Below are 27,848 nucleotides of genomic sequence, written 5' to 3'. Positions count from 1 at the left end.
TTAACTTTGGGAAGCTATTGATATAGACCTGGCTTTAAAGAGCCTATTTGCAAAAGGCCTATTAACCATGAAGGAGAGCACTGTATAATCCTTCAACAAATGGGTTAAAACCCACAGAATGGCATAACCCAGGGCCTAAAAATTCATCTCAGTTTCATCTTCTTCCTGGTAAAACACTTAGAAACAACGCTGTCTTGGTGTGAAAACATCTATGTGGGGCAAATGCATCTAGGTCATGCAGAAACAGTATGTTGCCATAGCTATCATTAGTGTAATACACTTCCCAGCAAGTCCTACTGTGAGCTAAATTCAGGCCCAGTGGGTGCTGCACTATTGACTTCAATGAAGCTGCACCTGCTTATGCCCTATCTGAATCAGGCCTCATGTCTACAATAAGAATAGTATTTTAATCACTGCCATTCACTGAACACTATTTCAACAGCCTCTCTGTGTGAATTCCTGCTATCTGTATCTGATGTGCAGTAGCTGGCTATTCCATCCCACCGTTTGCTCTCCGCTCCATCTTTCCTCAGAGCACACCTCTTTCAGGCAGAGAGGCACAAAGGTTGGTTGCTTCTAAGGAGTGCCAAGGGCACACATTGCCATTATTTATGGTACAGTACCTGTTTGTCAAAATGTTGTCAAGTAGTTCATAATCTTAGCTTTGAGGGAAAAACATGTTGCATACATATTTCTCTGTATACTTTTTAATTGCTAGAGTTCATTAGAAGCATTAAATGTTTTTTTTAGCTAAGAACAATTAAATGCCATTTAAAGATGTTGCCACCTGAGAACTAGGCTGTGAGTGTGACTTAATGGATGTTTCTCTATTTGCTCAGTAAGTCATCCCACCACTGACGCATTCTTCTTGTTGCTTTGATACCTGTAGCTACACTTCGGAGTATTTCCTTCTTCCTGGTTGCACTTTCTAACTTGTGTCTCTTAATCTCTCTCTAGTCCTGCTTCATCTTACTCTGTACCTCATCTCCACTTCTGAATGTGCTTTTCCATCTTGCCCTTCAAAATCTTATAGTGGATTTTTTTTCCTGTTGTCTTAGAGGTCTAAGAAATATACCTCTTTATCTTTTGATAAAGAAAATCTTTATTTTGAGCTGGCTTCCTTAAAATAGTGGCAGAATATAGGCACACATAAGTGGAAAGCTCCAACACTTCCTGATAGGCTTAAGATTCTCCCAGAGGAGAAGTATGGCAAGAATGTGGACTATGCCTATACAAATCCTCATGAGTTGACTGCCACCATGGTGCCACATGGTAAATTCTGTATTCCCCTTCCTGAGAGGTGAGGAAGACTTCAGCTCCTTACAGGTTGTAAGGACCTGCTGATTAACCCTGCCGTATCCTTTATCTGGCACAACAGTTGTGGTAACATTTGCCAAATGTGTGGAATCCAGTCCGGCATAGCAGAGATGGAGAAAAGAATGGGAGGGAGCAGCTAAGTTGCAGCCTGCACAAAACTTTCTGGATCAGACCTTGGTCCGACATGCAGGAAAAGGATAATTTGTATCTGAGAAAGACTCTAAACTTTGTTCTTCTGCTTCCTAGGTAAATGCCATCACTAACATTAAGACAGAAATCTTGTTCTCTTCCATGCCAACACAGGTTTTAAAAGGTAAGCATAAGTTAGCTCCCTGAATTCACATCGTAGCTTTCTGAGAACTTGATTGCTGTGAATGCTCTGCCCATGCCTCAGGAGCAGTACTTAATAACCCAGAAATCACCAAAAAATTCAGCCTAGTAACAGACATTGTTATCTTGCCTGTGTTACTGGCTGATCTATGTTAAGGAGTCATATTTTTTAAAAGAGCATAAAGATATGAATGCATGTTGCTACTGTGTGATTTCTGGAAACTATGCTTTTCTGCATCTGAAAACCAAAAAAGTACTGATTCTTCTGTAGGAATTTTTAAATAAGTTTTAAAAACTTTTAGGAGTCTTCTGCCATTTTTAGGAAAAGTTTGTAGAGCTCTTGTGCCAGAGCATTGCTCCTTTTCTGGAAGCTGCACATATCCTCTCTCGGCTACTAACCTCTGAAACCTGGTCTTTTAACTGTGTTAAAAGCATCTGTAGTACAGCATATGAGAAACAAATACAATGACCTTGAGACTTTCAGCTGTGGAGTCTCCTTGGAGCTACATGTCTCAGTTATGTCTTTTTTGGGAGTATTTTGTTTCAATAAAGCTGAAATCTAAAAAAATTGAAGTGTTTGAAAGAAAACCTAAGCCAGTGTTTCATGGCAGTTTAGTTTCTGACAGTCAGATGAACTTCTGTAAAAATTGTACATTGAAGGTTATCAGCTAAAGACTGGTTGTCAGAGGCTGTCATCATAGTATGACATCACAGTAATTTTGAGTCGTACATTGGATTTGCTTTTTCTGAACAATTTGTTTCCTACAGTAGAACACTGCTGCATTGCAAGTTATGGGAGGAAAAATATAATTCAGTGGATTGCTTTCTTGTGAGGCTATAACCTTAAAGGAAATGTAACTAAAAGCTGCAGGATCTTTCAGATACGATTACTTGTGTAAGTCTGACAGTTCTAATGTTACTCAGTAGACATTCTGAATTTGAAATATTCAGGGATATGGTTATTTATATTTTAAGCTGGTTTATCTCTGCATGGTCACCTTGGCAACATAGAAGGATGGAAAGAATGCATAAAAAGACCCTGCTTCTCAATAAATGTTTATCATGCAATTGCTTGCATTTACAACTTGGTACAATACTTTGCTAAATCCAGACTGGGGGCAATGCTGTTTAACTTAGCTGCAAATGTACAAAGCATCCTACTGAATATTATTTCTTATATGAGCAATGAAAGAAATAGCACAACAGAAACATTAAAATGATGTTTGTGCTCAATATATTGAGCACGAAATGTCCATAACTTGACAGTATTTCATAAAATCATAGAATTATCAAGGTTGGAAAAGACATTTAAAGATCATCAAGTCCAACCATCAGCCAGCATTAACTACAACTGTAAACCCTAAACCAGTAAACCATCACCCAGAGCCAGTCCAGATGCCTCTAAAACACCTCCAGGGATGGTGACTCCACCTCCCTGGGCAGTCTATTCCAAAGTCTGACTACATCAACAAGGAAATTTTTTTTCTAATATCTAGTCTGAATCTCCTATCTCAAAGCCATTTTCTCTGGTCCTCTCACTGCAGACATGACAGAAAAGATTGGGCCCATTTCACTAGAACTTCCTCTCTGGTAGCTGTAGAGAGCAATGAAATCTCCCCTGAGCCTCCTCAAGACTAACAAGCTCAGGTCCCTCAGCTGTTCCTCAAAAGCCAAGTTCTCTAGATCTCTCACGAGCCTTGTTGCCCTTCACTGGACACACTCCAGTGCTTCAATGCCGTTTTTAAAGTGAGGGGCCCAAAACTGAAATGTGGCACTCGAGGTGTGGCCTTATCAGTGCTGAGTGCAGAGGGATGGTCACTTCCCTGGTCCTGCTGGCCACACGATTGCTGACACGGGCCAAGATGCCACCAGCCTTCTTGGCCACCTGGGCGCAGTGCTGGCTCCCACTGAGCCTCTGCTGACCAGCACCCCCAGGCCCCTTTCTGCTGGACAGCCACTCTTGCCCCAGCCTGTAGCGCTGCCTGGGATTGCTGCGATGCAAGTGCGGGACTTGACACTTGGCCTTAGTGAACCTCATGCCACTGTCCTTAGCCCACTGACTGAGTCTGTCCAGATCCCTCTGTAGAGCCTTCCTTCCCTCGAGAGGTCAATACTCCCACCCATCTTAGTATGATCTGTAAATCTACTGAGGGTGCCCTCAATCCCTACATCCAGATAATCAATAAAGATTAAACAGGACCATATTCAATTAAAATTCTGTAGTAAAAAACTATATTACAGTTTTTAAGTCCCAATAAAGTCATCTACTAGGTATTAAAGACAAAAGTTTTGCAACATTTGGATATTTGCTTTTATTTTCAGTACTGGGACTTTTCTCACTTAAAAGAAATTACTAATGGTAGTCTGGAAGCTATTAACTTTGAAAGGAACAGTTTAAGATGTTTGATCCTCCTTTGATGAAGTGTGAACACTAGACCTCTTTCCAGAGGTGTAATAGTGATTCTTCTCTGAAGGGAAAGAAGGGAATGAGTATCTATAACTTTGTTTAAGATACTTTCCAGTAATCAGTTTAATTAGCTGTTACTAAAGGTTGCTCTCCATGTTTCCATTTTACATTAATGTTGTCAATACTGTACAATCTCTGTCAAAAATGTCAGATGTGAATCTCAGTGTTATTCAATGGACCTACATTTTCCTTAAGTAAAACACAGCACAAATAAATGCAAATAAAGGAGGCCTAGTGTACATACAGGGTACTAGTACCAGGTCATTCCAGAAAACAAACAAACAAACCCCAAACCCGTACCTTCAGAGCGCGTTTGTACTGGAGGAAGTTTTCAAATCACGTAGGTGTGATGAGCTTGATCCAGCACTTGGAGTTCTAGGGCTATTAGCATATCAAAATATAGCCTGCCAATTTAATCTCTAAAAGTTTATATTCCATATAGAAAAGACAAGGGGAAAAAGAGAATCAAGACAGACAAAGGGAAGTGACTTTCTTAGAGTGCACAAGAGATTAATGATAGAGTACGTAATATAACACAAGTCTTCTGCTTTCTGTGTTAGTGACTCCTCAGCTCTTTCATGCAGTCCAATATCCTAGATTACAGCCTATGACAAATATTATGGATCAGTTTAGGAAAAATTTTCCTTCACCTTGATCAATTTCTTTTTTATTTTAATATGTGGAGATACAGAGAATCAGATCCAGAGTTTTGAATTGGTTCAGCTCATAGTATCTATCTATAAAAGTACAAGAAATCTTTGGGTTTACCATATCCTTTTAGTAGTTTTCAGAACAGAACAGAAAATAAATGCAGAATTGGAACAATTCCACACCCCTCAAGTTTCTCTCATACTAATAAAATCTAGTTCTAAATTTTTGATAAAATTTTAGGCTGCTTTAAAATGCAAGGATATTTATTTTACAGGACTTTATATTCTCCTACTAGTCCTAGCAGGATTGAAAATGAGTGATGAACAATGATGCTAAAAATTCTTTTGGTGGAATAATTATCTCTTTTTTTATCATATATCAGTTCATGAAGCATGCGTCCTTTTCTGTCAGTGTTTTGGGTATCAAATTTGAAAGTTAAAGTTTGTTCTGCATATGAAAGGTGCATCTGAGGCATTCTTGAGCTGAATTTTGTTATCAGTTCTGTAGCAATACCATGTGACAAAGTTACTTTTTTTAACTTGTAGATAAAAAAATCTGTGAATCATCATTTCCAGTGGAGCTGGCTACACAAGTTTCCCAGGCTTTAAATTTATGGAATCAGGATTTTGCCTGCAGAATTCTGTTGGGCTAATATATTAATGCTGTTATCTCTTGACATAGAAATTTTGCATATGTTTTTTATATACAGATATATATACACACACATTTATACAAACACGTTACGCACATGATATATGTTATTTTTGATTAATTGCCTGCTGGATCTATTTGAAAATACAGAAGAAAATCCAGTGGGTTTTTTTTTGTATACATACCAGACATACTATTTTAATTTTAGTCATGTGGATTCTGAAGAGAAATGTGCTTCTAGGTTTACTCTAGCCTCTCTCTGGTGACAAATAATATAAGCTCCCAAATGTGTTTTGACCTTCATAGGCTAAAGGCCAAACCTTCAAAGGAGGGCTTCTAAAAATCTTCCAAAGGATGCAGTTTACCACAGTGCCACAACTTATAGTTCAGGTCCGTTTGAACACCTTTGACAGCAGATGATAGCTAAACAAAACCAGAATATGAAAAAGATCCCTGTAAGAGATCCTTTTAGGCTACTCTTTTAAGAAAAAAGAAAGGAAATGCTCTAAAACAACTTCCTTCACACAATCAGATCAAGTTAATCTGTATAAATTTAGAAATTCCAGCTTTGATTCAGCCAGCTCCTCTTCCCCCAGAAGAAATACCAGGACAAAGTAATCAGTGGTGCTTCTACTTGTGAAGCTTGGTAACACTGGAGAAGTTCCAAGTGCAGTCACATTATGTGTGTTTTTCAGGCCCTACCATGGAGTTACAGTACAAAAGGGCAAAACTGATGGCAGAAGACACAAAAGCACCATCTATTCCTTAGGGTTCTGCCTCTGAATTAACTGCACGGTGATGTCATTTTCTAGCTCTGTGGGGTGAATGGACTAAATTCACATTATTCAATAATTTTATTCAAATTGGGCCTGGGAGTGAGAAGCCTAAATATGATGAGGTACTAACAATTATGGTGCTAATATTAGGGGTACCCTCAAGAATTTACAGTCTACAGATAAAAATATGTGCCTGGAATGGACATTGTAAATCAACTGCTTCAACCACTTTCTACTAAAAGGTTTGGGTACCAGACACCTATTCAAAAATACATTAAGCTAGGAAAGGGAATTCCCATTATGCATCTGAAGAATGAGAAATGAAATGTGACTTCTGAACTACATTTGAACCTCTGAGAGTGAGCTTAATGCCTCAGACACAAAAAATATTTGCTGGTTTTAGTATTATTTGCTAATAACTAAGTTCTGACAAACAAAAATGAAATGCTTGGCTAGAACTTCCATAAAGTTTTAGGATGAAAAAGACATTGACTAATAAAGAATCATTCTTTTAATACTGTTTGGAAACTGTAGAAAGGGATGTATTGCCACTAAGGCAACAATTTCTCATTCTCATATTCGTGAAAATTGGATCAGTAACATCTGGAAGTTCTTTTGGTTCTGTCTGATAAGTACCTAATGGTCTCAAGGACTCTAGTGTTTGTAAAATTGAGTTTGATAGAGAGACATCTTGCAAGAATAGATTTTACATGGAATTAGATAATTCCTACTGCCAGTTAGAATAGCTTTTTTTTCATAATTCTCTAATCTATTTAGTGCCAGAAAAGTTCTTGAACTAAAACAATTAGACAATATTAAATTTGTTAAACCTTAAGAAATTATTAAATAACACAGGTTTTTAAACTTGTCTGATTTAGCTTCCAATTATTTAGGAAAAAAAAATCAAAAATAGGTTTCCTAAGATCTTAGTAATCAAAGCAAATTTTAGCCAATCTTTTGTATGTACCAGGGAGAAACCAGCATAATCTGTAAGCATATTAGGGACTTTCTAAAATTTTATTTATTTAGTTTTATTAAATAATGAGCTATGTTTAATTTGAACTTTGCAGCAATCCTTCTGCAGAACATTTTCATGATGGTGAAAGAAGGATTATAGGGAGGATAAGAGCTTGGAGATAAAATAGTGGAGGTTTGTATCTGTGTTTGATATTGCACAGTCACCTCCAGAAATGTTTTCTACCTTTATTGAAAGTTTATTTCATAACTATGCACTCCAGGTCCACCATCTGTGTTCACAGTTTAACAATACAAACTCTTTCTAGGCTGGACTGGATTTCAGCCCATTAGAAACTCCAATTTTTTGTAAGCCTCTGTGTTAGTTCTTACCTTCTGCATCTGCCAGAAACAATCAGAAAAAAGCTTGGCCATTTTCAAATGACAAAACTGCCTACTTAACAGTGGGAATGAACTTAAGTTCTGCTATGGAAGTTCAGGAACAGTGCACTGACACCTGAGACCATTGCAAAAGCCAGCTCAAGACTTCTGTTGGACATTGAATAGCTTTGTGCTAGCAGGTCATTAAGAGATTGTTTGGGAAAGAGGTGATTTGCACACAGCCAAATGAAGTGAACATCCTGTTCATTGCTTGCAACTATTAAAGTGAACTTTTGTCCCTCCATCTATGCCAATTTTCTCAAAGGAGCAAGGACTCTTTGTGTATAACAACCACTGGTTTATTTTTAAAGTGCAAGCAGGAAATGTAAACAGAATCCTAGGCTTACAGTTAAACTGCAGCCCTTAGTTTATTGGCTGAGGAATCAATCCTGAAGGATGCTGAACCTTCTGGCACTAGTCCAGACCAGGACTTCAGCACATGTCAACTTTAACACAAGGGGCCTAGTCCTATGATTAGAGTTAAGCATGTGTTTATGTGTTTTCCTGGCCTTCAGCCAGGGTGCTCAGCACATTTCAGGATCATGTTTTCAAAAAGATGTGGCAGTATCTGAACTTCAAAGTGAAGTGTGACCTCTTGATCTTAAATCACTTTCCACACATGCCAGATAGTAATACAGACTAGCCAGCTCGGGCCATATCCTCCTCACACCTTCCTTTGTCTCATGTGCTCAAGAAAAATGATTAAGCATACTGCATTTTTTTCTGCCCACATTGCAGAAAATGTCTTGACTCTCATGAAATATCATTCAGAATAAAAATGTGCTGATCAGGTGTGCTGACCCACCATTAAGGGGAAAGAAGCATTTACATCAGGCTAAATCCTGGTTTCTCTGAAACCTTTATGATGAAATCTGCAGGTTTGAGCACAGACAGAATGCTATGAACTGTCAGTCCTCCTACACTGAAGGTTGTTTTGAATGTCAGAGTTCAGGTTTGTAGATCATTATGGATTTTTTTTTTTTTTTTGCTAGATCAGTGGAATAGCACTACTATATTATTAATATTGGTTTATTACAAAATGTACAAAATGTAAGAGGCAGAGATTAGATTAGCAGGAAGGGTAAGTCCTAACATCTGAAAGCAAAACATAATACGTAAGGTCAATTCTTACAATTTTTCCAGGGGTGTGGGGCAGCAATATATTCCATTTTCCAGCAAACATTCATTTTAGGATACAGCTTTTGAAGATCATTTTTCTGAGTCTACTTACCTTTCAATGTATCTGAGGTACCAAGAGAATATAATGATAGGTTATATAGGATAACAATAGGATAGCTTATCTGAATATTGGCTTTGATTTAATCTCTTAAGCCTGGATAAGGTTTTAGTTTTATCTGGAGTCCTCTATACTAAAAAACACAGTTGTCATGGTTTTCCTCCAGTTCTACTTTTCCTCTGAAGGCATTCCTAAACCCAAGACTAATATTACATTCAACAGCTAAATAACTTCCAAAAATAAAAATGGTAAGAAGAGCATTTCCAGACAGACATTCATTTCTTAATACACATTGCCACCTGGGGAAACCTGAAGATACAGTATTTGCCATGAAATGTAACATGTTAACTCAAAAATTCATAGTAGTTTTTAAAGTTTATTACATGTACATGTCTCCAAGACATCCTTCAAGTATATCATTACTGAATTTCTTGATATTGTGGCATTTAAAGTTTTTACAGAAATTATGCACTTCTTAACTTAATGAAGACAATAAACATAATGAACAGCAGGTAAATTAACTGAGCTAATTAGAAGAAAAACATTTCAGATTTATTTTGCATTTATTTACTAACTTATTTCCAGGTATATCTGTATCTGTAACAAACAGACAAACTCAAGTCTGTTAGCTACATGGAAATATTTAAGGACCTCTAAAATAGAAATCTTTATATGAGGAAAATATTCTAGCACTGTTGACAGAATTTGAGCAAGTAGCTCTGTAAATTGCTGAGAGATTCTAATGTCAGAAAAGGCTACTGAAAATTAAAGAGCTGCTGACACCTCATGGCAAACTTTAAAAACCATTCTCAGCTCACATATCTCTACTATTCTATCATTTTCTCTACATTTGTTTAAAAAACATGTATTGGTTTAGTGGTTTTGCAGTAGCATATGGATCAAAATAAATTTGATAACAGTTCCAAGGAAACAGTGTTCATTCAGTTTAGCAAAAAAAACTCCAGTAGAAAAGAACTCTTAAGAAGAGTACAGATAAAAGGCTGGCTAATCCATCAATTCATCTACACCAGTCATTAATAGAGAGGTGCTGCTGGTACAATACATACTTATGTTCCTTTCAGTATTATAATCCTCTCATTTGGGAGTTATTATCTCAGCTGTTTCAAATCACACAAAGCTGACATTCTATGTAAAAAGTTGTCAGCAACTTACACTTTTTAATGGTTCAAAGCTGTTGAAAAGTTTCAAAGCTGTGGAACACAAAACAAAAAGGTATCTTTGCAATGCTTCTGATGTTTTCTCTCCTCCTACACCACACCTTTTTTTTTGTGCAGTGTAGTATCTTGTGTTCCCTCCGATGATATTTCCTGACAGAGACACCTTTCAATCTGCCAAGGGCTAAATGCATGCTGGAATGTAAGATAAAAATTCAAAGTAAGAAAAAAAAAAATCCCAAAGAAGAAATTTAAATGCTGGAAAAGTAATTCTTCCAGTACAAATAGCAGCTGAGTTTAAATGTGACATTTTTCAAAACAAAGTCTTCAACAATCAATCTGGGAGGCATAAAATGATTGTTGAATAATTCTGGAAATTATTTTCTTTCTTCAATAACGCATACCTGAGAAGTCAGCAGATATCCTTGTGGTTGCTTGAGATTTCTACACCTGCAAAAGCATTATGACCAGTCAGATCTGTAATGGCTGTAAAAGTGCATTCTGTACACCACCAAACAAACACCTGTTTTACCCTTACCATGGGTACAGCTGCAAGTATAAGCTGTTTAAGGTAACTCTAGGGCATTTATTCCTTTCCATAAAATTCTCTCAGTATTTCCTTATACACAGTCTTTTCCTAAGGCTTCTGTCTCTTTAGCAAACTGATTCTGAATGAATCCTACCTGCAAAATTCATGTAAAATACATGGAACAAATGCATTAGACACAACCAAACTTTTGGAAAATAACTGAATTTCTTGGAAAAAGTTTAAGTGGGCTGCTGTATACATTTCTTAGTATAAATTAGCTTAGTTTATCTGCATGTAATAAATTGTTACATCAGGAAAGGCTTCTGAAAATTAGAGAGCTGCTGAGTTCAAATGTATTCCAGATAAATCAGTCTAATTGTGAAATATATATAAAGAATAGGTATCCAGAATCTGTAGAACACAGTTTATACATAGTGCATGATAGTCCAGCTTGGGATTTCCTTGGGAGAAATCTAGGAGTTGTTGACATCGTCTTGGATGTAATATGAACAAGAGACATCCATGGCAAGGGCCATACAATATCAATTCCAAGATGATCCACGAATTAAAGTTCCACAGCACCAATTTTTCTATTTTTTCACCTGAATGTGTTGAACATCTCCATTCTTTCACAGTAATTTAAGTGGAAGAACCAACAAGGTCCGTTTTCACAAGCCACTAAGGGATTAGTCTGTACAGGGAGAGTACTTGCCAATGTTGCAGCATTTGGTAGAGTCAGCTCAATTTTACAAGTTTAAAAATTTTTCATTTTGCTACTCAGAATGATGTTAATAAAAAAATCCCTCATTTCTTATTAGTGTTTTACTATGAGAGTCTTCATTTGCTCTGGAGAGTTCAACTGTACATGGCCTTGAGAAGTTCAAATTACTTTCTTACTGGTTAACTATAGGAGCTGTTTCTGCTCAAAATCAGATGCAGAAATTGTTGTTCTGAGATGTATGTTTAAACATTGGAGGACTCAACTCTTTACAGAACTACTGCATAAATCTTTGATCTCTAAGCTTGTCAAAGTTTGGGGATTTTGTTTTGCTTCTCCACATTGAAGGTATCTCCGCTTAAGCTCACAACACGCTCCTCATGGACTTTAGCGACATTTTCTTCCCGTATTCAGGAATACTTTCTCAGCCCATGTATGAGTTGGTTTTTGTTGACAGTCTTCACAGGAGATTAAAGCTTAGACCCTAGATAATTGCCGTTACCCTTTAATATAAATTTCTATAATTTCTGAGTTAAACTAAAATATCTAGTTCTGTTGGTGGTCCTTATATAAACACTATTTGTGGCTATAATTTAAATAATTACACTCCTACATAATTTCCTCCAGTTTTGAATCTGACAAACTACACCATGTAGGAGAGGTTCTTTTGCAGAGATTGCAGTCTCAGAAGAACAGATGACCTGCTTAGCAGCAAAGCCCTAGTGCTCCTTACATTCACGTATGCTGTGGTATGTACCCGAGGGTGTTTTTTTACCTGCACTGTATTTCTCAGCTTCAGTAGCTTCCTAGCCTGTTATCAGGAGTTATGGAATTATCATAAGGTATGGAATTTTCAATTATTTGCTATTTTTCCTTTTTTTAAAAAAATACACTACTGGCCTGCATTAAATTTTACAGGAGTTCATTGTCTTTGGAATAAAAGTGAAATAACCACAGATTTTCAGTACCAGGATAATAATTTTCCATTGTTTGTCTATTATAAAAGAGTTGTCACTTATAAAAGAGTTTAAGGTATACTTGAAATGTGTTATGTGAAAGGGCTTGACATCTCCTGTTGATTTCACTGTATTAATGCATTTGCCAGACATAATTAATCCTGGCACTAGGAAGTCAGAGGTAAACCAATGCTTAAACTGTTCCAGTAATGGATACAAGAAGTATATTTCACCTTGCAATCTGAATATTAGAGCACTCCTTGTCTCCTGTGTGTGGTGGTGGATAACATACTATGGATAAAAACAAAGTTAAATGAAGCAGCAGATATAGTATAAGCAGAAAACTTGTGTGTACAGTGGAGAGCATTAACCCTTTCTTTCCAGACGGTTCCATTTTTTTCACAGGAATTCTGATTACAAAGCAGTAAAAATAGTGCAGGATTACTTCATAATGTTATGAAGGTTTTGCCAAAATACCTGTTAATGTCATCCATATCTCAAATATTTTTCCTAAGCTCCACATATTTGCCATTAATATTTTAGGCAGCTGTTGAAACTACTGGTAGAGGATGAATTTTTGATGATATTTTAAAATATCCAACTTGACTGTAAGGATTATATCATATCCAACATGATTGCAAGGGTTTGATTATGTACAAAATAGATATAATTGGTGACCACGCTGTCCAGTCAAAACTGCTTGTTTTCATAATACTGAACTCTCACAGACAAATAATTTTTGATAGAGATTGGAAAATATTTCCAAGAATTCTTCTATAAATAATCCACAGATTACACTCATTCTCAAAATATTTGAGAGGAAAAATACTAGGTACTCAATTAAATAGCAATGAGACAGCAGAAGGTTTAGCTGACATTCATTCCTGGAAGTTTGGAACTTCCAAAAGCCATCATTCTGCAACGTGTTTCAATTTTAGGTCTCCAGAGTCCCTATTACAAAGTCAAAATTAATAAAAAGAAAATAAAGGAAGCTATAATGTTGTTTAAAAAAACATGTGAAATTTAACACAAAAGCTGTTAAAATAACATTACTGTCCGACGTAAACCTAAAAATACAAGGGAATTCTGAACTAGGGCAGATGCAATAACCTTAACGCAACCCCGTTGTGCCTACCAATTGCATACATATGGTATGTAAACTAACCCGCTGTTCTGAGACCCTCTGCTAGAGGACCATATGTGCTGCAATTGGTAAAGCACAGAGGAGCTGTGTGAGGAGTGCTTTGTCACTGCTTACACTAACTTTCTTCTTGGGTCACATATACACCTTCATTACACCATAACCTGTTTGCTTCCACATTCCTGCTTTCTCCCTGACTTTGCATTTATTCTGCTAATTTTAGTTTTATTTGGTTTGATCATTAAGACAAAAATCTCATCAGTAAGATTTTCCTGCTGAACCCTATTTGACAAAATAATTGCATTCGTTCTGTCTCTTAAACATAAAAATTTTCATCTCAATAAGTTTCTTATGTCCTCTAAAAAAAAAAGGCATCTATCTTGCTTTGGTCCTGTCATCTCAGTGACAGTCAGTTTCTTTCACCCAAATTCAGAGATTTGGCTCCTCCAAATTTCTTGATAAGTCTGAAAATAAATTTCTATTTGTTCTATCTGATTTAGCAACAACTCACTCTCTGGTACATAACAGATTTGGTTGAAGTATTTCACCATATTATACTTTTGTACTTTTCACCACTTTGACAATTCTCTGGGTAACTTAGTACAGATTAACATCATCCATTTTCCTGTAAGCAGCAATGTAGACAAGATATATCTTTTACTCCATTAAATATTGATACTTATCATTTATTATTAAAGAGGCTACATTCCTTTTCCCACCATTTTGAATGTCTTTTGAAAATAATTTAATAGGATTAACATAATACCTCCAAAAGAAAGTGTTATCCTCCTTGGACACTACATGTGCCTACAAGCTCTAACCAGCTTAGGAAATAAGTCCAGGTAAAGTATAGTGTAAAACAACAAAAAAACCTAATTAAGAAACAATATATATGAAGTGTGTGCATTGTAGAATGCACACAAAACCCACAAATCAGCTATGGGATAGCAGATGGCAGAACATCAAGTTCAAGGTATTTTGATATTTTTGTGGTTTTGGGTTACATTGTCAAGTATAAAACTCATTAAAAAGAACAAAAAGGGCAACAAAGAGCACTCTGGAATTCTGTTTTATTATCTAGCTTCCAAAATCCTTCACTGAATTTTGAATGCTTATTTCAGCACTCACAGCAGGATGGAGATTGTACAAAGGTGGGCTTGTTTTCCTGTAGTCCCAGGACTTTCCTAGTGCTGGGTCAGTCAGGTTGGAAATGGAAGCAGCCTCAGGCACTCTGCTCTAGGCTGCTCTAATTTAAGACAGTTACCACAGGCCTCCAGGGGCCAATTTATGGGTAAGGTGTCAACTAGAAGTATGAGCTGTATAGCCTCCTCTCATGGAGTGGTGCAGAACTCTTGCAGTGCCTCCACATGAGGGAAGGTTTCCTTTTTCTTGGTGGGATCCTAAATGTTAATCAGGTCTGCATGTGCACACTTCAAGGCAGTAATGGATCTTATCCAACTGTGTCCAGCCCAAGAGTGCAACCAGGACACTTCAGTAATCAAAACTAAGAAATGCAATTGTGTAAAACCATAGGATTTTTTTTCAGGACAGAAGAAGGAGATGGAATATATTCTCTTTCAGATAGAGTTTCATAGTCCTTTTTATTTTGGGAAATAAAAAGGTGGTAGGACGTACTGATCTCAAGCTACTTTATGCAGATTTATGTATATTTATGCAACTAAATGTCACCATGTTCCAGAGAAGGCCAATGACAAGCAGGACTTCTCTTGAGCTTCTACAATAAGGCATTGGAAGAAAAAAAAAAGTTTTCTCTGATTTTACATTATTTTAGACTCCTTCACACTCTCTTTTCACTCCAGTCATTCCCCTCTTTTGCTGATATATTTTCATAGGGGCTACAAAGTGAAGAAGGATAGTAATTTCTAGGATAAAATCTATTAAAGGCCATGTCAGATGAAGCCAGGGTCAGAATCACACCTAGTAATAAATGGGGCATCGAAACAATGTAATATTTGTTTTCTTATTTCTTTGTGAGTATTTTTTTTAATAGTTGATGATTGTGCCTTTAGTATTAACATTTGATTGCTCTCTCAATATGATAAGGTTGAATTGAACTCAATATATAAATCATTACACAGAAAGGAGAATCTCAGAAGCTTTGATTCAGTTTCCTTGTGATTGAAAAGGATGAAGAATTCCTGGCCAGGTGCAAGCTGCTAAGATCCCATTCCCATAATGTTGAATCGAAGTAGACTCTAAGAGAAGGAATAGTTTCAAAGAACATAATATCCTTCATTAAATGCTTGGTTCTTATCCAGGTTACCCCTGAAGTAAGTTTGAAATTAATTTACATTCTTTTAAGAATGCCTTTCTACTTTTCTGTCTACCTTTGATGGCTCAAATTAGACTACATAAGCAAAAAACTAATTTTTGGCTTTGGAAGCTAATTCACACAGGGTAAGATTTGAGATGTTTTAGTTTTGTATGTGCCATTATATGCATGAAGCAGGTAACTACATCTGGGAGCAGTAACCTTATGTTGTTTGTAATCTCAGGTATGAAGATATGCTAATCATGGATTAGCTTCTTAATTTCTTAAAAAATATCCATATCTGATGATAAAGTACTGTAGACAGTAACCTGACAGGCATTGTGCTAGACAAGATGCGCTTTTTAGTCAACTTCCTTTTTATTTTCAAACGTTTCTCCTTTCACTCTTGTGGCCTATAGCTGTGCAAGTGGATAAGTGGCTCTTTCAGATCCGATGCCAACATCAGTCTACAAATTGGCAGATGGTGCCATGAGGCGAGGCAGTTAGTTGGCAAGCCCCCCACCCCCTGCCCTGCAACCAATTTAGCTTCTTATGTTGGCATGGATCCTGCCATCCTGAGCCAGTGCCCAAACTAGGCCTTCTAGTGTGTGACTCAATATGCTACTGCTTAGCCCTAGGACAGCTAATCATGTATTCTTTCAAAATTGATGTGAATTAATTAGGCACTGTGGGCAGGGTCTGAAGGGGAGAAAGTGCATGGTCCTACTAAGTAGAGCAAAGCAGAAACGCATTCCCTGGTAAAACAAAATGCCCTCCCCTTCTGCCAGCGGCTAAGCGCTGCCATTTATTTACTCCTACATCACCTTTCTGTTGAGCAAGATCAGGTTTGATCTGCTGGGTACTCATTAAGTTGCAACATATTTGTTTTGTTAATTGGCACCAACATTCAGGATTTTTTTTCCCCTGGCAAATATAGATCTTCTTGGCAATTGTGCACCCCAAGAAAAGAAGGAAGTGGAAAGCCCAGTGCCATATAAGTGTAATTAGCTTTAACTGGAGAAACAGAAGCTGGAGTTCAGACAAGCTTGCTGGCTGAGTTATAGGGGAAACTTAACCAGGAAGTGCCGCTGTGTCAGTGGGAAAGTACTGTAGCTATGGATACTAGGGATTGCTGAAATATAATTCAGCTACATAAAGGCCTAAGCAAAATGAAACAAATCACTTCCTTTCCAAAACTTTAGATATTAAACTCACAGCATTAGGCCAAAAACGGAAACCCTTTCAACTGTCAGAGTGACAGGCTCATAAATTTCACCACAAAACCTTGCAGTGGGAAGGACTCTCTCCTGGAGCTGGGTTTCTCACCAGGGACCCTGTGTGGACAATGGCATGTTTGCTCAGGCATTGGGAGCTAGGATGCAGACACTACAGAAGGTTTGATTCTTCCCTAGTGTCTTGGAGTTTCAGACCAACTTGCCAGCAGATGCCATATATACAATGAAAATTCAAGTAGTGGAAAAACAGAAATATTATTTTAAGGCTTTAAATACAGAGGAGGGTGAAAAATAGGATTGGATCTATTATTTTCTTGTTAAAGTAAACTAATGCTTCTTTGGGAATAATACATTTCATGAACAGCAAAATTATTTCAAAGTTTCAGCGGAAATTTTTTGCTGAGAGTTTCTGCTTTGGAGGTTTCAACAGTTGTGTTCACTTTGCTTACAGTTAGATTAGTGCAAGCAGTGCATCTGACAATCATCAAAAGCATCTGTATGAGGCTTATAATACTGTAATTCTTGTTGTGGGCCTTGTATAAAGCAGTTTCAGGATGGTGCTAAAGTAAAGTAACAAACAACCACCTATGTGATTCTGCTACTCTAGTCACTATGTCATCATTTTATAAGGACATACAAATTTGCAGATGGAGAAGAAAATATTTACATTTTTCATGCAGGAACTGTGCAGGTAAACAAAGCAAATTTGTTATTTCTTCTGGTGAGGCTCAAGGAAGGATTTTTCACAACTTAAGCTGACTTCCAGAAAGGAAGGTAAGGATTTTATATAATTAAAAATTGGAAGTATTAGGATTTGTGGGGTTTTTTGGCTCAGGTGGTTTGTTGCTTTTGGGGGTGGAGGAGGGGGGATTGTGAAACCAAAAAAAAGGGAAAAAAGGGATTTATAGACAGTAAAGAGAAAACAAGAAATACAGGAAAGTAATGCTGACCAACTGGAATTATTAGCACGTTTCCCCCTTTCTTTTCTTCACTTTTATTCTTTTTTCCTTCCACTGGGGAACAGCCTGATCAGCAATATGAGTTTAGTTACCTATGTATGCCCTCCCTTCTGCAAATCATTCACTTAAGGAGCATGCAAAACCCCCCACTATTCTCCAGAGCAGCAAGAAAGTGGGATTAAAGACCCATGGGAACTGTCTAACATCTTGCAAAAAAGAAAAGTCACAGGAGTAATCAAAGGTGAAGGTCTTAGACATGACAAGGAACAGTAGGGAAATTAAAAATATTTCCAACAGAAAGCTGAATCCAAAATGTAGAGGTTGTAGAGGTGCCACACACAAAGTGAAATAGCAGAAGTTAAATACAAATCTAAGGGGAAGAGTGATGGCAGAAAAGGAGAAAAATGCTATCATGTAAAGATGCTGAAAAACTCATCATTAGACCTGACACTGAATTTAAGGCTAAATCATACCACAGGAGCACAGTCTAAAGCAAGGGCACACTTCAAGAATCATAATTTTATAATAAAGTACCTAGACACACAGGTTCAAACAGAGAGAAATAGATTAAAAGTATGAGTATACCTTCTATAAGTAATAAAAATTTCCTCACTATAGAAATTGTTGCAGCATTCACCACAGTGCATACCACAGTCCAGAGGGCCACAATACACAGAGTGCCACCATACAATTTCAGAAGGCTTCAACCCATACAGAGTAACACCAGACCTCATCAGAGGGCTTCAGGCATCTGCCCAAACAAAGCAATATCACATCAATCAGAAGGCTGCAAGCATCTGCCTTTCTTGTTCTTTAGCCCAACCTTTTATGCCCCTCATGTTCATGCACTGCCCCTGTGTGCCCTCTGTTCCCTTTGGTGGTTGGTCAGTACCTGGGCACTCCATGGCTCATTGCTTTCAATGCTGCTCACTTGCTTCTCACAGCTGTACCCATTGGGGATGGGGCTCGGCTCCAGCCCTGTGCTGTTGCATCATTTTCCTGGTCCCGGGCAGCTTTGGAGAGCCTGGCTAAAGGCGCTGCTTCTTGGTGGGACCAGGGTGCTGCGTGGCCCGGGCGCTCTGGCATTCAGCGCACCAGGGTGGGGCTGGCCGCGCTCTGTGGCTGGTTGTCATGGTTTGACACTGGCGCAATGCCAGCTCCCCCATGAAAATGCACCTTCCCCAAATAAATGCTGTGAGATGTTATCAAGGACAGAGCAGAGCAGGCCCAAGCTTAATAACAAGGAAAAATAAACTTTATTAAACTACTACTACTACTGAAAACACATAAACTAAATCCAGGATGAAGACCTTCTAAAACACCCCTCCTCCTCCTCCCAATTTCCAAAACACCCACCATGAAACATCACCCGGGATTCCTGATCAAATTACCACCCTTCAGATAATCAATACTCAAACTATCAAGGGAGAGAGAAGTCTCTCTTGCACCACAGACCCCCCAGGAAACACAGTTGCCACCTCCTGTGTTTCCCTGTCACACATGGCAACCGCCCGGAGAAAAATCTGCCAGTGTGACACTCTCCTTTCCATGTCACAGTGCTCTCACCACTGTGCATGGACAGACTGCTCATAGGGCTCCTTTAAGGATGCTTTGCCACGGACCCAAAGATACAACAGTTCAGCTTCTCATCTTGGGACTACAGTCCCCCCCATTTTCCCCTGGGGCCAAGGATCCAAGAACAGAACTCATCTTCTTTCCCGAAGACAGAGGGCATCACCATTCCCTCCTCAGCTTTCTTCTGTTCTTGCCATTCCTGTGCTGTTAGAAGCTGAAGCAGGTCTCCTTGGGTCACCACTGCATCCCCCTAAAATGCAGTCTCTATTGCAGGAGATTTTGGTTCAGTCCGTGGCTAACAAGAAAAGTCCAGCCAAAAGCTACTTCATCATCTCCTCCCACCTAAATATTTCTTCTTCTAACATCTCAGGTCCCGGACTGTCTCTCTTCCACTACAAATCAAGGAGGAGTAATATTTTACAAAGCCCTCATTTCCTGGAAAGGGTTAAAAGTTCAGACTCCCTGGACGGCTGATATCTCGGTCCAGCGTTCCATCTCCCACGCTGGGCATCACCCCCCCTCCTTCTCCTTCTCCTCTGCCGGCAAATTTCCAGGTGCTGCCAGGCTCTCTGTCACTTTCCCTCTGTGGCGGGGGGGGGGAACAAAGACATCTCCGCTTCTCTCCACCCTTCCGTCCAGGAGCTGGCTCGGTTCCAGACCCTCAGCCCCTCGGCCTACCTGGACAAGGCCGCGTGGCTTCCCCTCCCCCACCCAGCCCATGGCTGGGCAGGGGAGAGTCTGCACTCTCTGACGACCGGAACCAAAGAGACAGTTCTCCTAGGAGTTCTTGCTTTTAACCCCCTGCGTTCTCAGAGGCGTGTCCATACTTTCAGTGGTCACTCCAGGTGCCAATATCCAAACCTGACCACTGGTTGGTTTGACCCAACTTCCTGGAAAAAATTCACTTCCATGTCAAACCACGACACCGGTGCTGGGACGAGACAAAGAGGTGAAAGAGGCACACCTTTTCCTTGTGGTTGGCTGGAGAGCTTTTATTGTTGCATGGTGCTGCGATGGAGAACAGTGGCCGCTCCTTAGCGACGCGTGGACAAAATGGCAACAGGACCGAGGGTGCATGGGATTTTATAGGGGGCGGGCTGATGAGGGCGGAAGCCCCCTCGCCCAATGCGGACAGGCACTGTGCAGGTGACGTGGACCACAGCGACCAACGGGAACGCAACAGGGGTGGACACAGAGCTCCGGGACGAACGGGGATGTGGGGATGGGGTAACTGACAGGGAAGTTTCTGGAAGGGATGGGGGGTGGTTACAGGAGTGACGTGGGGAAGCTCCCAATGGCAGGCAGCCTGGAGCGAACCATCGCGGGGGGAACAGGGGTGTACACAGAACTGGCTAACTAATATTATAAAGCCACTAATCTGAATGCAACCCAGGATGCAACACAGCCCTGATCCCAATTGTCACAAACTGTGTGCCTCCAGGAGATGTTTTTAAAATATTTATTAAACTAAATGTTAGGTTAGTTGTCAAAATAGCTGTACAGTTTTAGACTTGTATGCCTATCAGAGACACAAAGTTTCAGCAGTAGTTTTTGAGAGGGAAGGAAAGGAAACTTCTGGTTTTTAGAACATGTCCTATCAAGATATTTATTTTTAAAAAATTAAAAGTCAATTTTATTCAGTAGTCATTGAAAAATTATCCTGTGGCGTAACCTTAGCCACCCAGCCTTAACGGCTGTTGTTTGTACTGGAGGGAGTGACAAAGCTGAACACACACCAGGCATTTGAAACTGCAGTTTTCTCTATAGACAAAGTACCATTACCTGCAAAATTGGAAAAACAAAGTTCCCTACTTCATCTGTAATTCTGATTTCAGAAACTTGACATGGATTAATTAACTTTTAAATCTAGAATTAGAACCTATGTCCTTTTTTTGGTCCTTTATCTCATTGTACATTGAGGTAGATACTTAGAAATATGTCTAGCACTTTTCTAGCACTGTAAGTTTACACTAACAATATGCCCACAGAAAAATAAATGTGAAGGCCAGTATTACCTTGTCATGCCAAAATGTCAGTGTGTGTAAATTAAGAAGATGCTGGGGACCAGATAAACTCTAAGGTGAACCTTACAGGTTTGTACTTAGCTTTAACATACTCAGCATTTATAGTGATTCAGTAGAATTGTCTATCTAGCTCTTCTATTCCTGACCTGTGTTTCCAAGTGAGAAGTGAGTTGGTAGATTGATTTGGCAGAAAGATTTTGGCATCTTAGTAGGAAGCAGAGGAATTAAAACTGTGAACTTAGAAAGCAATAAGCCCATACAAAGCAAATATTTAATGCCAGCAAGTCCCGTATTTTGCAATACATAGTCCTTATTGTTAACACTACTCTTCAGTAGAATTGCAAACAACTTGGAGTAAGCGTTTGGTCAGTAAATACAAAAGATCAATAACTTTCTTCATTGAGCAGTTATGATTTATGCTTTGTCTTGTGAACATTTTTTTTTTCTGATTATCCCTGTTATTCTGAGTTTTTCTTTCTAATTAAGTCTATTTGGAGAACAGTTTTGGAAATGAAAGTTTCCTTTTGCGCACACTGATGACCAAAGCAAAATAGATTGCTTTATAATGCCCAAGTGCTTTTGGTTGTTTTGCCTTTGGTTGTTTTGGTTTTTTTTTCTGCTATTGTTTTCTGCTATTGTTGCATTGCCTTTAGGAAAGACAAGTGGGGCATATTCTGTGGCTGGTCAAACAATTGTTCACTTCAAACTAAAGACCATCTGATAATGTCAGTTGTGCTGCACTGTGCTTTTATGCTGCGAAGTGTTTTCCAACAGAAAAGAGAGTTTAACTGTGTTTTAAATATTTCATTAAAGGAATAAAAAATACTGAATCTTAACAGCTTTTTAAATATAATTCATAATCTAAAGGTTATTTTAATGTGTTGTCTCCAAACTAGCAGTTTGACAATAATTTATTTTCCATATATTGTTATATTTAAAATTATTTGAATCCTAGATAAATGCAATGAAGAGGAGCTATTTTAATTAAAAAACAAAAGCAAAACAAACAAAACAAAAACAAACAAACAAACAAACCCCTCACATAAAATGGCTTAAAATATATAGACAAATTAAATATCTTTTGAATATCTATTTTACTCCTTGGTCCCAGGCAAACAATGGAACTATTAGCAAGAACACATTACTATGCTTGGCAGTATTTCATATGGTATTTGACAATCCATAGGGGCTACTTCTCCTTCTCCATAAATAAGATATATAATTTAATGGGTCTCTTTTATCTTACACATCATAGCAAATCTACAAGAACATCACTTAACCTCCTCTAGCCATCTTTCACCTGCCATATTCTCACAGACATGAATAAACCAAAATTATAATACTTTAGATTTTTGTATAATGAATATGTATTTTCACATGTTAAACGTTGTCCCATCCACAGCAGATTTCAGACTGTCAAATACATTAAAACCACTGATTTGAAGAATGTATAAGACTTCTAAACATCTTGGGGATATGTAAAACATTATGAAATCAAGTGACTGTGAGCTATGACCCACATACTTCAGCTGTAAATTTCCAAAGTCAAATGTGTACTATGCTAATAGTTTCTTGTTCCTTCTCATGTAACTGCCTCAGCAGATCAACATGACAGGTGTCACATGCCATGTTTTGTGAGCCACAGCATTGCCGACAGCAAGAAAATGACAACCAGGCAATTGATCACCTATTTCTTATTGATGACTATACAAAAACCCAACCATAGCACATCCTTCATTCTTTCCAAACTTTCACATCAGTTAGTCTCAGAACTAATGTAAGCCCTTCCCTCTTTCTTAGGAATTTGGAAAGCATAAGGAAAGCTCCTAAGTGGGTGTATTTTGGCATAGGTTTTAAAAATAACATTTTTACAAATGGCATCCATGTCAAGGTATATTACTTGAGAACCTGGTTCTCATTTTAAAAATGCAGAATGCTTAGATAGATTACAGCCATTTGCTTGGCTGATAATTTTTCTGACATTGTATGATTATTTTTGACTTTTTGAAAGAATCAATCCTCTTTGTTATACTAGGCAAGAAAATGATGAATTATTTAAAAATAAGAACTTGTATAAAGCCATGAAAAGTGGAGAAAAGCTGAATTCTGCTTTCAAAGCTATTGTAAAGCAAGACTTTACTTGAAATCTTACAAAAAGACTTTTCCCTATGATTTCTGCACAACCTTCAGACACCCACCTGAGGTTAATGGATGGTTGCTCAGACAAGCCTCAAAAATCTAAATCTTGTGATTTGACTTACTTTGTAAAGTACTTGTTTTATGATTTATTGCTATTCACTTTCAAAAAAGTGCTGCATTTTATGTGTGATTTCTATTGTGATAATGATGAGAAACACCAGCCAAGGTGCTCTTTGAATGCAGAACAAGGAAGTTGGTCTCAAGCAATAGACATCTGTACAAAATAATTTCTCTTCCCTTTGCAGCTGTTCAGTATCATACAGATGCCAATTCTAAGACACTGAGAATTGTGATGATCACGTTTTGCAGGTGCTCAAAATGGACACAGCTGCTTTTAAAAGACATAGATGTTTTCAAATTATCTGTGTTTCCTAGTATGTTTTACAGCTCTCTGGTCTCCCACATCTGTGCTATCCACTTAAGTTGCAAACTATTTGGTGCTGTTGTGAAAAAGCACTTCATATTTGCCCAGCATGTGGGTTCTTGGATTGTCCCTTAGCACTTCTGTAGTAACCAATCAAACAGAAATTTTAGCTTAATGGTGTAATAACAGAGAAAGGTTTGTCAAGATACTGTAGGTTCAATGAGCCTTTTAACATCAGTGCGTCATAGGAACATCAAAAAGTCAGAAAATTTTCCCACCCAAATTCTTTTTCCATAACAGAACCAGCTCAACCTGTGTTAGTCCTGAGACATGTATGCCTAGTGTGCTCCTGAAAACTTTCATTCACAAAAAAATCTTTCCCAGTGATATGTTCTACTCTAGGAATATTGCTCATAATATCCAATCTGACTCTCCTTTGCTGTGATTTTAGTGAATTGCTTTCCTCCAATCAACAACAGAGAGTAAATTCTTCCTTTTTCTTTTCTGTTTGCTCTGATAGAACATGCTTCTAAATCTTGGATAGTTATTTCTCTCATCTAGATTGTCCCAAGGACTCATCCCTTTCTTGACTGTTGTACCAAATTCACACATTACCAATTAAAAGAAAAGGATTATTTTATAATAATAATACCAATTAAAAGAAAAGTATTATTTTATGTGTCCAGCTTGTGTTTTCTATGGCATTCCCCTTTTTAGTAGCACCATCCCATTCATAACACTAGTTTATCATAATACAAACACTAAATTTATTCCTGCAAAACATTCTTATAACATAGCTATTTATTCTCTACTCTACTTATGAGTTAGTATTCCACCATAACTCTTTATGCTTCTGAAGACATTCACTTTAGTACTTCTAAAGAGAACACCTCTTTGTCAGGAACATTTGATTTATAATCCTGGTTTGCTGTTTATTTCTGGTTACTTAAGCAGCACACACCTTCCATCAGACAAACCATTAGCCTAAGCCTCAGTGTTATCTCACAGCTCAGGTATCATCTCTATTTTTTCTTGGAAAGACATGTAATTTAATCTGTATTCCTTTGTAATATTAGACACAAAGTGATTAGGCAAGCCAGGGGATTTGTGTTTTGATGAAGATATAAGTGGAGTAAAGTAAAATTAGTCAAGTTCATGGAATTAAGTCCATAAAGCCTGTTCTAGTCTTTGACTCTAGAGATTTTTAGGGTACATGTTGCTGTAATCCATAAACACTTTAGTATATGTGCTCTGCCATAATACTTCCATATTACTGTGCCCGCTTGGCTCCTGTACCAGTGACAGTTATAAAAAGAGGGTCAGACAAACTTGTAATGTGACCCAGTTTTACAATTTTAACTAGGATTCTCTATGCAAATCAAACCCTACTGATGTAAATGAGATGTAAGTCAAACTTGTGGGCCCTAGTGAAAATGAAGGCTGTATATGAAGCAGAATCAGAAAAAGCCTCAGACTTTAGAGACCTAAGACTATATAAACTATTTCTTAAAATATAAAAATAATAATGTTAATGACGCTGATGATACAGTTAATGATATATCCAAATCAGTAGCAATAAAACCTCATGCACTATACTAAGAGGTGAAAAAATATATTTAGAAGTACCATTTATTTCACTGAGATGAGAGCTTGAACTATGGAAAGCATTTATGATATTATAAAATAAAAAGCTTTTTTCTGTTAACATTACTCTTATTGCCTCACTCATTCCTGCAGAATAGCACAAAACTGATTACAAACTACAATTTTCATCTTGATTTCACTGTGTTCTCTTTAAGTTATCTTTAGCAATATTCCAGGCTTAGCTTTTAATGTTATACTGCAGATTTCTGAGAAAAAAATGGTGACATTTAATTCATTCAATGGAACAGAGCTGCCCAACAAAGACAAGAATTGACAGAAATCCCAAGTAAGCTACTGTGTCACATTGCAAGCCTACATAGAGAAATCTATGCTCAAATTAAGTTCCTCTTAGCACTAATCATATGATGACTACATCCTAGTCAGCGGCATCAAGCAATGGTGACTTTTCAGATGCATACAGTTCAGTTCATCTTACACTTTAACAAAAACTCTATTTTAAGAATTCAAAGATTTAATAAATATCAGATTGTATGATTTATAATAGCTATAAAAATATTTAAGAGATCCTGAAAAAGACTTTTAATATCAAAGCAAAAGAAAACACAAGTGAATTCCAAAATGTTTTCTGTGGTCACAGGACCAAAACCAAACACTGGAAAGCTGCTGTGAAGATTGCATATCAATTTCTTCTTCTTTATTAGGAGAGATATTTGCAGGATTTAAATTTTATAGTGGAAGTGCAAGATCCTGAAACTGTTATGCATTAAGGAAAGTTCCAGTGAGTGGCTTTCAGCAAAATCAAACACATCCTCTCAAGCCCAGTGTCATTAGTAGACTGACACAAAAGAGACTGATCCTGGCAGAGCACTGCTCTTGCTTGAGCAGGCCCACACTGAGACTGAAAAACAAACAACCTTGTCAAAAAACGAAGTCCTAGTGGCAGATTTACCCATGGGCTGGGTGTGCTCTGAGTCCTGCTGTGGAAGGAAATACTCTGTTGCCCAAAATTTGCTCTCTGTTTCTGGAGAATCTTTCTCCTTGCAATGTGGCTATATTTTAATGCATTCAGTCCTGACTTGCCACTTTCCCCTTTTTACAGGATTTGATGGCAATTCCTAATTTTCATGGCCTTTGATAGATTCACTGCAGGTGAAATCCCTTGTGGCTAAAAGGTCTCCTTCCCAACTTCTTGACTACTTGTTCTCACATCAGGGTGATTTTTAAAAGAAGCTGTATATACTGCTTGTATTGTCTTGCTGCCTGCAGTGGGGTTTTTGAACAATATGATCAAGTACTTCTTATTCACTGTTCTCACAAGCAAACAGCCTTAAATCTCAGAGTGTTATGAAACCTTAGGAAACCTAACATGCATGATATAACTGGCACTGCAGACTCACAAGCCTTTGAGGTACCTTTACTTCAAAACTTGTTCATATAGAAGAACAACACACATTTTTGGGATTTTTTTTATTCTAACACAGAAGACAACCATGATAGTTTGCCTTTCATTTACCAAGATTTTCCATTTGATGCAGGAGTATATTCATGTTAGAAAAATAAGCTTAAAGATTTATGGCATTTTCCTCTAAATTCAGATGCCAGCCTATAGATGGTTTCAGACAGATTTTTCTGGCCCAGATGATCAAGGGTTTTCTACATTTATAAAAAACATACATATATATATATATATTTATATATGCATATATATATACTTCATAAAATATCCAGCTGAAACAAAAACATGAGTAAATCATTCATTAAAGCTTAAAGGCTATACATATATAATCAACAGGCACCAAAATATATTCACTGAGGAACAATAAACTGTAATAGGAAAATATTTGTAAAATATTTAATGGTCATAATGAGCCATAGCCTATCACTTCTCTAAGTGTAGCACATTTTCCAGGATGTCTTCAGTATGAGCAGGAAGATTAATGGATAGTTGGATACTACGTGATATTACTCTAAGTTGGAGGATAGGATGATGTTCACTCAGAGAGAAACCATGTCTGATAGAATAGCAGTTATTAGAGCAGGACAAAAATGCTCAAATGAACAAAAGAATACTGGACAGAAAAGTATAAATCTGTATTTATAGTCCACTACATTTAGCTTTGAATCTGGTTAATAAAAAAAAATAAAAAGAGGAACATAGGCACAAATCTATCAACAAAATTTTCAGTTCCTAACCATCAAACTGAATAGGATTTAATCAGATTCCCCACTTCCATATTAAAAAATAAGTTTATCTCCCTTATGGTTTGAAAAT

This window comes from Vidua macroura, chromosome 6 (genome assembly GCF_024509145.1).
Source record: "Vidua macroura isolate BioBank_ID:100142 chromosome 6, ASM2450914v1, whole genome shotgun sequence".
In the NCBI taxonomy this organism is placed as follows: domain Eukaryota; kingdom Metazoa; phylum Chordata; class Aves; order Passeriformes; family Viduidae; genus Vidua; species Vidua macroura.
Note: the sequence above shows the minus strand (reverse complement) of the source record.